General features: G+C 47.1%; 1 protein-coding gene across 2 annotated transcripts in view; it reads right to left on the reverse strand.

Moving 5' to 3' along the window:
- The window catches only part of LOC111953462 (eIF5-mimic protein 2-A), an 18,657-nt gene that overhangs the window by 3,019 nt on the left and 7,918 nt on the right, over positions 1 to 7,720 (reverse strand). The window lies entirely within an intron of this gene.

Raw genomic sequence — 7,720 nt, forward strand, 5'->3', positions numbered from 1 at the left:
CCTTGAAACACTCACGGTCAGAGGAAGGAGCTGCCTCTTTCCTACCGGGGGAAGGATGCCCTGTTCTCATTGATCTCGCAGGCATCAACAGTTCGACCAATGAACCATGTGGTTGTCCTTCCTCTCCCAGAGTGCCTTAAGAACCTTGGCCGAGCTGATCGCTGCGAGTTCAAACAGACTTGTTCGTTTCTGCAACTAACATCCATAGTCAGCAGGTGTGATCCGTTTCCTGTAGGCTCTAATTTTTGTGCTGCACTAACGTGTGATTACATTCGCCAGAGTAACGACTCGCCTTGCCTCACTCGACTAGGTAGTAGCGGAGCGAGCAGGTCCTAAATCACGCGCAGCGACTTGTAATCGTCCCGTCTGGGATTAGCTGTGAGACCTAAGCTGTTTCGTTGGTGGTGTGCTCTCCTCGCTGCGCTTGACGCAAATTATAAAGCCACACCCCTAACCAAGCATTCCAAGAGACACGCACAAGACGCACCCCGTCTGGTGTTGCGAAAACGTTTCTCCAAGTTCCTGCATCACGGTCACCCTCCATACCACCCTCTCATTGGAGTTGTTTCTGACCGTTTGACGCTGGACCACAACTGCACATTTGTGGCCTGCTGGAGTCATTTTGCAGGGGCTCTGGCATGCTCCCTCCTTGCACAAGGCGGAGGTAGCCGGTCCTGCTGTCGGTTGTTGCCTCTCCTACGGCCTCCTCCACGTCTCCTGCAACTGAAGTGCTACTGGCCTGTCCGTCCTGGTAGCGCCTCCATGCTCTAGGACCACTAGCCGCTGGACAGTACACAGCAAACTTCTTGCCACAAGCTTACGCATTGGATGGTGGCTCATCGCCTGGATGAGCATGATACCTGAGCCACTTGGCTGTGGTGGTTGTAGGAACTCGTCTCACTGCTATATCCAACTAGAAGTGAAAGCCACCGCCCGCATTCAAAAGTGACCAAAACATCAGCCAGGAAGCAATAGGCAACTGGAGAAGTGGTCTGTGGTCCACCACCTGCAGAACACTCCTTTATTGCGGGTGTCTTGCTAATTGCCTATAAATTTCCACCTTTTGTCTCTTTCCATTGCACAACAGATGTGAAATTATTGTCAATCAGTGTTTGCTTTCACTAGTGGACGTTTGAATTTCACAGAACCGTGCGGACTTGCCTACTCCGCCTCCTCTGTGCGCACACTGGGGCTTCCAGTTTATAGCACAAAGCTACGTGTGCTTCTACAATAGAGCCATGGTTTGCTTTGACTAACGGAGCTTGGTGAGGGTGAATCGGCACCCTTGATATTTCCTGATACCTTCATAGCTTCTGGAGAGCAGGTCCGTATATCCCAAACAAGGACTTATGTCGTTCAATAACCAGTACTCCATCTGGCCCTGCTCGCCAGAAGCTCCTACCTTCTTATGAGGAATACAAGTTCCCCGCTCAAAGCCCACGCTTCAAAAACTGTTAATGCTGCTCTAGGCCCAACTTATGAAAATCATCCTTTTCTCAACTCGGCTTGGAAATAACTCCCCCCTCACAATTTGAATCGCCCTTAGGTCAGCGGAGTCTATCACCCAATCGCCCTTCGTCCTTCCTCCGTGTCTTTAATCTTCTGTCTCTCTGCGGAGGAACACCTTGATGAATGAATAGCCATCCCGACTCACCTGTCTTTTATACAGGTAACTCAACCATCGGTAGGAGTATTGACTCCTTTCTAATCACCCACCCCCCTTAAAGTTAGTTAGCATGCACCTATCTCGTGTAAAGTGGTTCTCGTTAATCTGCGTAATATTCTATGAAGGCTGCAATGCACCAGATTTTGGTGAAGAGTCGCGGTCATAGGATAGAGCAGGTGCTGCATAAAATGGATGTAAAATGTAAACATGGTGAATGAGCGGTATTGAGAGACACTAGTCGTTATGTGAGGCTGTTGAGAACCCAAGAATAGTGACAAGAAGTTAGGAAAGAGACTGTTGCTATCCGTGTGGTCATGGTAAGAGGGCAGTCATGGACGGATAATGGTATAACAAGATATCTCGAAGTAGCTGTATAGTAGTAACGGGGGCCATCACGGCACTGACATTAGACAAGCAGGTGCGTAGAAACGATGTGCAGGGCATTGATAGTTAGGAGATACATGGGGTCCGGGCATTATTGCTATGTCTACACATTGTCCAAAATCCATTTCGTTCCCAATGACTGTACTACTGGAAATTGTGAGAATATTGGATGAAATGACTCACAGTTGCATCACGGAATACTTTTGAAACATGGTTTGTGCAATAGTTATTTCTTCCTGGTTCACTGATGGAGGGACGACTTAAAAACTGGGATTTCTCATCCATAAATGGCGAACAAATGCTTTACTCAGTATGGAAACAGTGCCCAGCGTAGATATCAAATGCATATACTGAGCACTTACAAGCAGGGGTGTCACACTCTACTATTCCGATGGAGGGCCGTATGTGCGCGCTGATGGATTTCTTTCCTTAAAATTAAAGACAACGCTAGACTAAGCAGGCGAGGGAGAGGGTCTTACTAATTATTTGCTCCTCATTCAATTCAATAAGTACATTTACGGAGTCCGGGCGAACAGCCGCAGTGCTCTCGTGTCCAGGTGGCTCCAGTAGGATTAGTATGACAGATGTAGCTTACAGGGCTTATATGACACTTAATAAGTGTATTTGAGTCACATTCGACAACAAAGAGGTACAACTCGGTATATGATAAGCCATTACAGGTGAAAATAGCTTATATCTTTAACAAGCTCTATAACGCAACAAATCTGGTATGTTACTGAGAAAAGAAAAATATAGAAATAAAGTATAGAATATTCTAGATAAGATAGCAGTAATTCCTCAACCATATTAGTAGAGGTTATTATATGCTCAAGTGGGGCACAACACGGTCACACCTTACAAGAGTCAATGTTGAGGGGGCAGACCGATCTTAGTCGATGAATACGATAACAATGTCTACAGTGAGATGTTAAAAGTGACTAAATGCATAGATACTAATCGACTTCACAGCAATGCCGTAGTGAGGGGGGCGAGGTGGGTCGCGGGAGTGGGGGGCGTGAGGGGAGGAGGTCTAGGGTTAAGTGACACGATTCTTCGATTTAATGTTCTACAATTCTAGCTCCACAGGGCATGAGAGGCTTCTTTATGGCTTTTAGCGGACTATAGAGACAAGCTGTTGTAAGAAGCAATGGGGCGATAGCGCACGGTGAACGGAGGCCTTTGTAGCCGTGGATAGCCCATGCGGGAGTCGAGGCGAGGCCGAGCAGTTGCGATAAACGGAGAGGAGGGGTAGGAAGGTTTGAGCCAGGGAGATAGGACTGGCACCAGTCAGGGATGCTCGCTCAACGGACAGACTGTAGAACCTTGAGGATCTGAGTGACCCCATGACAAATCTTTTTAGTCTCCTGAGGGGGAATAGATTATATGTTGGTGGCCTCTCATAACTGTTTGGTGTATCTTGGACCAGTGGTGAGTATTGACTGGTGAATGTGGAATGCCAAGAGAGAACTTGGAAAGCGCTCAACCTGCTCCACTACAGCCCATCATGAGGGCGTTGTCAGTTCCTTCTCCTTTTCTTATAGTCCACAATCATCTCTTTCGTCTTGATTACGGGTGGAGGAACGAGGTTGTTGTCCTTGTCGAGACCCACAGTCAGGTCTCGTGGAACTCTCCCTATAGGCCGTCTCGTCGGTTTTGTCAGTTAATTAACTACCACTGTTGTGTCATCGTGGAAAACCTTAATGGTGCTTGGCGTCGTGGCGCCTGGCCAAGCATGCGAAGTATGAGTGAACAGGGAGTAGCAAAGGGAGGGACTGAGGCATGAGGCCACCCCTGTAGGGGCCTCGTGTTGATGATTGTTGTTTACCGTAAACCTTAACCACTTGGGGCGTCCCATCAGGAAAGTTCGAGGATCCAGTTTTGCAGAGGGAGGTATATTAAAGTCCAGGGTCCTTAGCTTAGTGATGAGCCTTGAGAGGCACTATGGTGTTGAACGCTGAGCGCTGTAGTCAGTGAATTGCCATTCTCAACGAAGGTGTTCCTTTTGGTCCATGTGTGGGAAAGGGCAGTGTCAGTGTGGAGTGCAATAGAGATTGCATCATCTGTGGATCTGTTGGGCCGGTATGCAAATTGGAGTGGGTCTAGGGTTTCTGGGATAATGGTGATGTGAGCCATGACCAGCTTTTCAAAGCACTTCATGGCTACTAATGTGAGTGCTATGGGTCAGTAGTCATTTAGGCAGGTTACCTTAGTGTTCATGGGCACAGGGACTATGGTGGTCTGCTTAAAACATGTTGGTATTACAGACTCGGACAGGGAGAGGTTGAAAATGTCAGTGAAGACACTTGCCAGTTGGTCAGCGCATGCTCGGAGAACACGTCCTGGTAATCCGTTTGGCCCTGTGGCCTTGTGAATGTTGACCTGTTTAAAGGTCTTACATCGACTGCGGAGAGAGAGTGATCACAGTCATCCGTAACAGATGATGCTCTCATGCATGTTTCAGCATCACTTTCCTCAAAGCGAGCATAGAAGTTATTTAGCTCGTCTGGTAGGCTCGTGTGACTGGGCAGCTCTCGGCTGTGCTTCCCTTTGTTAGTTAGTTTGCGAGCCCTGCCGGTGTAGTACGATTCGATCTTAGTCCTGTATTGATGCTTTGCCTGTTTGATGGTTCGTTGGAGGGCATATCGGGATTTCTTATAAGCTTCAAGGTTAGTCCCACTCCTTGAATGCGGCAGCTCTACCCTTTAGCTCAGTGATGATGTTMCCTGTAATCCATGGCTTCTGGTTGGGGTATGTACGTAGTCACTGTGGGGACGATGTCGTCGATGCACTTATTGATGAAGCCAGTGACCAATATGGTGTACTCATCAATGCCATTGGAAGAATCACGGAACATATTCCAGTCTGTGCAAGCAAAACAGTCCTGAAGTTTAGCATCTGCTTTATCTGACCACTTTATTTTTTTATTGACCAGGTCACTGGTGGTTACTGCTTAAATTTTTGCTTGTAAGCAGGAATCAGGAGGATAGAATTCTTTCTCTCTGGTTGCACATTTAGCATGCTGATAGAAATGAGGTAAAACTGATTTAAGTTTCCCTGCATTAAAGTCCCCGGCAGTACGAGCACCGCCTCTGGATGAGCGTTTTACTGTTTGCTTATGGCGGTATACAGTTCATTGAGTGCTGTCTTAGTGCCAGCATCGGTCTGTGGTGGTATGCAGGCTTCGAAAAATACAGATAAACTCTAGCTAGATAGTGTGGTTTACAGCTTATCATGAGATACTCTACCTCAGGCAAGTAAAACCTTGAGACTTTCTTAGATATCGTGCACCAGGTGTTGTTTACAAATATACATAGATATGTAGCTAGTAAGTGGGTGTGTGGCTCCCGTGCCTGTATGACCCTAACACGGAGCGTATGCGAGTGGGTGATAAACGGGTTTTGGCGTGGGCTCGCTACGATCATTACGGGGCGCAGGATGGGGGAGGTTCAGGGGAGGCAAGGGGGCAAGCCCTGGGCATGGCTCCTGATGAGGTGGTGGATGGTCTCTGAGGGATCCGCCAACTCCCTGGACGGTCTGTGGTGCAACGTAGCGTTGGTGGATGGAGCGAGACATGATGTCCAGATGTGCTCAATTGGATTCAGGATCTGGGGAACGGGCGGGCCAGTCCATAGCATCAATGCCTTCCTCTTGCAGGAACTGTGACACACCAACCACATGAGGTCAAGCATTGTCTTGCATTAGGAGGAACCCAGGAGCAGACGCATGGTCACAAGGGGTCTGAGGATCTCATCTCGGTACCTAATGGCAGTCAGGCTACCTCTGGCGACACATGGAGGGTTGCGGCCCCCAAAGAAATGCCACCCCACACCATGACTGACCCACCGCAAACCGGTCATACTGGAGGATGTTGCAGGCAGCAGAACGTTCTCCACGGCGTCTCCAGACTCTGTCACATGTGCTCAGTGTGAACCTGCTTTCATCTGTGAAGAGCACAGGGCGCCAATGGCGAATTTGCCAATCTTGTGTGTTCTGGCAAATCCAAACGTCCTGCACGGTGTTGGGCTGTAAGCACAACCCCACCTGTGGTCGGGCCCTCATACCACCCTCATGGAGTCTGTTCTGACCGTTTGAGCAGACACATGCCATTCGTGGCTGCTGGAGGTCATTTTGCAGGCTCTGGCAGTGCTCCTCCTTGCACAAGGTGGAGGTACGGTCCTGCTGTTGGGTTGTTGCCCTCCTACGGCCTCCTCCACGCCCTGATGTACTGGCCTGTCTCCTGGTAGCGCCTCATGCTCTGTACACTACGCTGAAAGACACAGCAAACCTTCTTGCCACGCTCGCATTGATGTGCCATCCTGGATGAGCTGCACTACCTGAGCACTTGTGTGGGTGTAAACTCCGTCTCATGCTACCACTAGAGTGAAAGCACCGCCAGCATTCAAGTGACCAAAACATCAGCCAGGAAGCATAGGAACTGAGAAGTGGTCTGTGGTCACCACCTGCAGAACCCTCCTTTATTGGGGTGTCTTGCTAATTGCCTATAATTTCCCACCTGTGTCTAATCCATTTGCAACAACAGCATGTGCAATTTATTGTCAATCAGTGTTGCTTCCTAAGTGGACAGTTTGATTTCACAGAAGTGTGATTGACTTGGAGTTACATTGTGTTTGTTTAACTTCTTATGGCTGCAGGGGCAGTATTGAGTAGCTTGGATGAAAGAGTGCCCTAAACGTCCAGCTCCTCAGTCGCTAATATATGCATATTATTATTAGTATGGATAGAAACTCTAGTTTCCAAAACTGTCAAAATATTGTCTGTGAGTAACACAGACCTGATATTGCAGGCGAAACCTGAGGAAATCCAAAAAGGAAATGCTTCTATTTTGAAAACTCCCATGTTCCATACGCTCCCGTTGCTGGATTTAAAGGGATATGACCAGATTCCTTTTCCTATCTCTTCCTCAATGTTCAACAGTCTTCAGACATAGTTTCAGGCTTTTATTTTGAAAAAATTTTCCAGAACGATAACATCTCTTCAAGTGGCACATGAGTTTGCTCGCGCAACAGAGTTTGGACAGCCATTGTTTTCCCTCTCCTACTGTGAAAGACATTTGCGGTTGATATATTATCGATTATATATTTTAAAAACAACTGAGGATTGATTATAAAAAACGTTTGACATGTTTCTGTGGACATTATGGAAACTATTTGGAATTTGTCTGCGTTGTCTGACCACGCTTTCCTGTGGATTTCTGATCATAACACACCAACAAACAGAGGTATTTGGATAAAAATAATCTTTATGGAACAAAAGAACATTTGTTGTCTAACGGGGAGTCTCGTGAGTGAAAACATCAAAGGTAAACGAGTAATTTGATTGCTTTTCGTGACTGAGCTACTTGATGCTAAGTGTACTTAATGTTTTGTTGAGCGATCGATAAACTACACAAACGCTTGGATTGCTTTCGCTGTAAAGCATAATTTCAAAATCTGACACGACAGGTGGATTAACAAAAGGCTAAGCTGTGTTTTCCTATATGCACTTGTGATTTCATGAATATAAATATTTTTAGTAATATTTATTGAATGTAGCGCTATGCTATTCAGCGGTTGTTGATGACATATCCCGTTAACGGGATTGCAGCCATAAGAAGTTAAGTGTTCCCTTTATTTTTTGAGCAGTGATAACCTGCCAGCTGTATGTTATTCC

The sequence above is a fragment of the Salvelinus sp. IW2-2015 genome, linkage group LG27, assembly GCF_002910315.2.
Source record: "Salvelinus sp. IW2-2015 linkage group LG27, ASM291031v2, whole genome shotgun sequence".
NCBI classification, from domain to species: Eukaryota; Metazoa; Chordata; class Actinopteri; order Salmoniformes; family Salmonidae; genus Salvelinus; species Salvelinus sp. IW2-2015.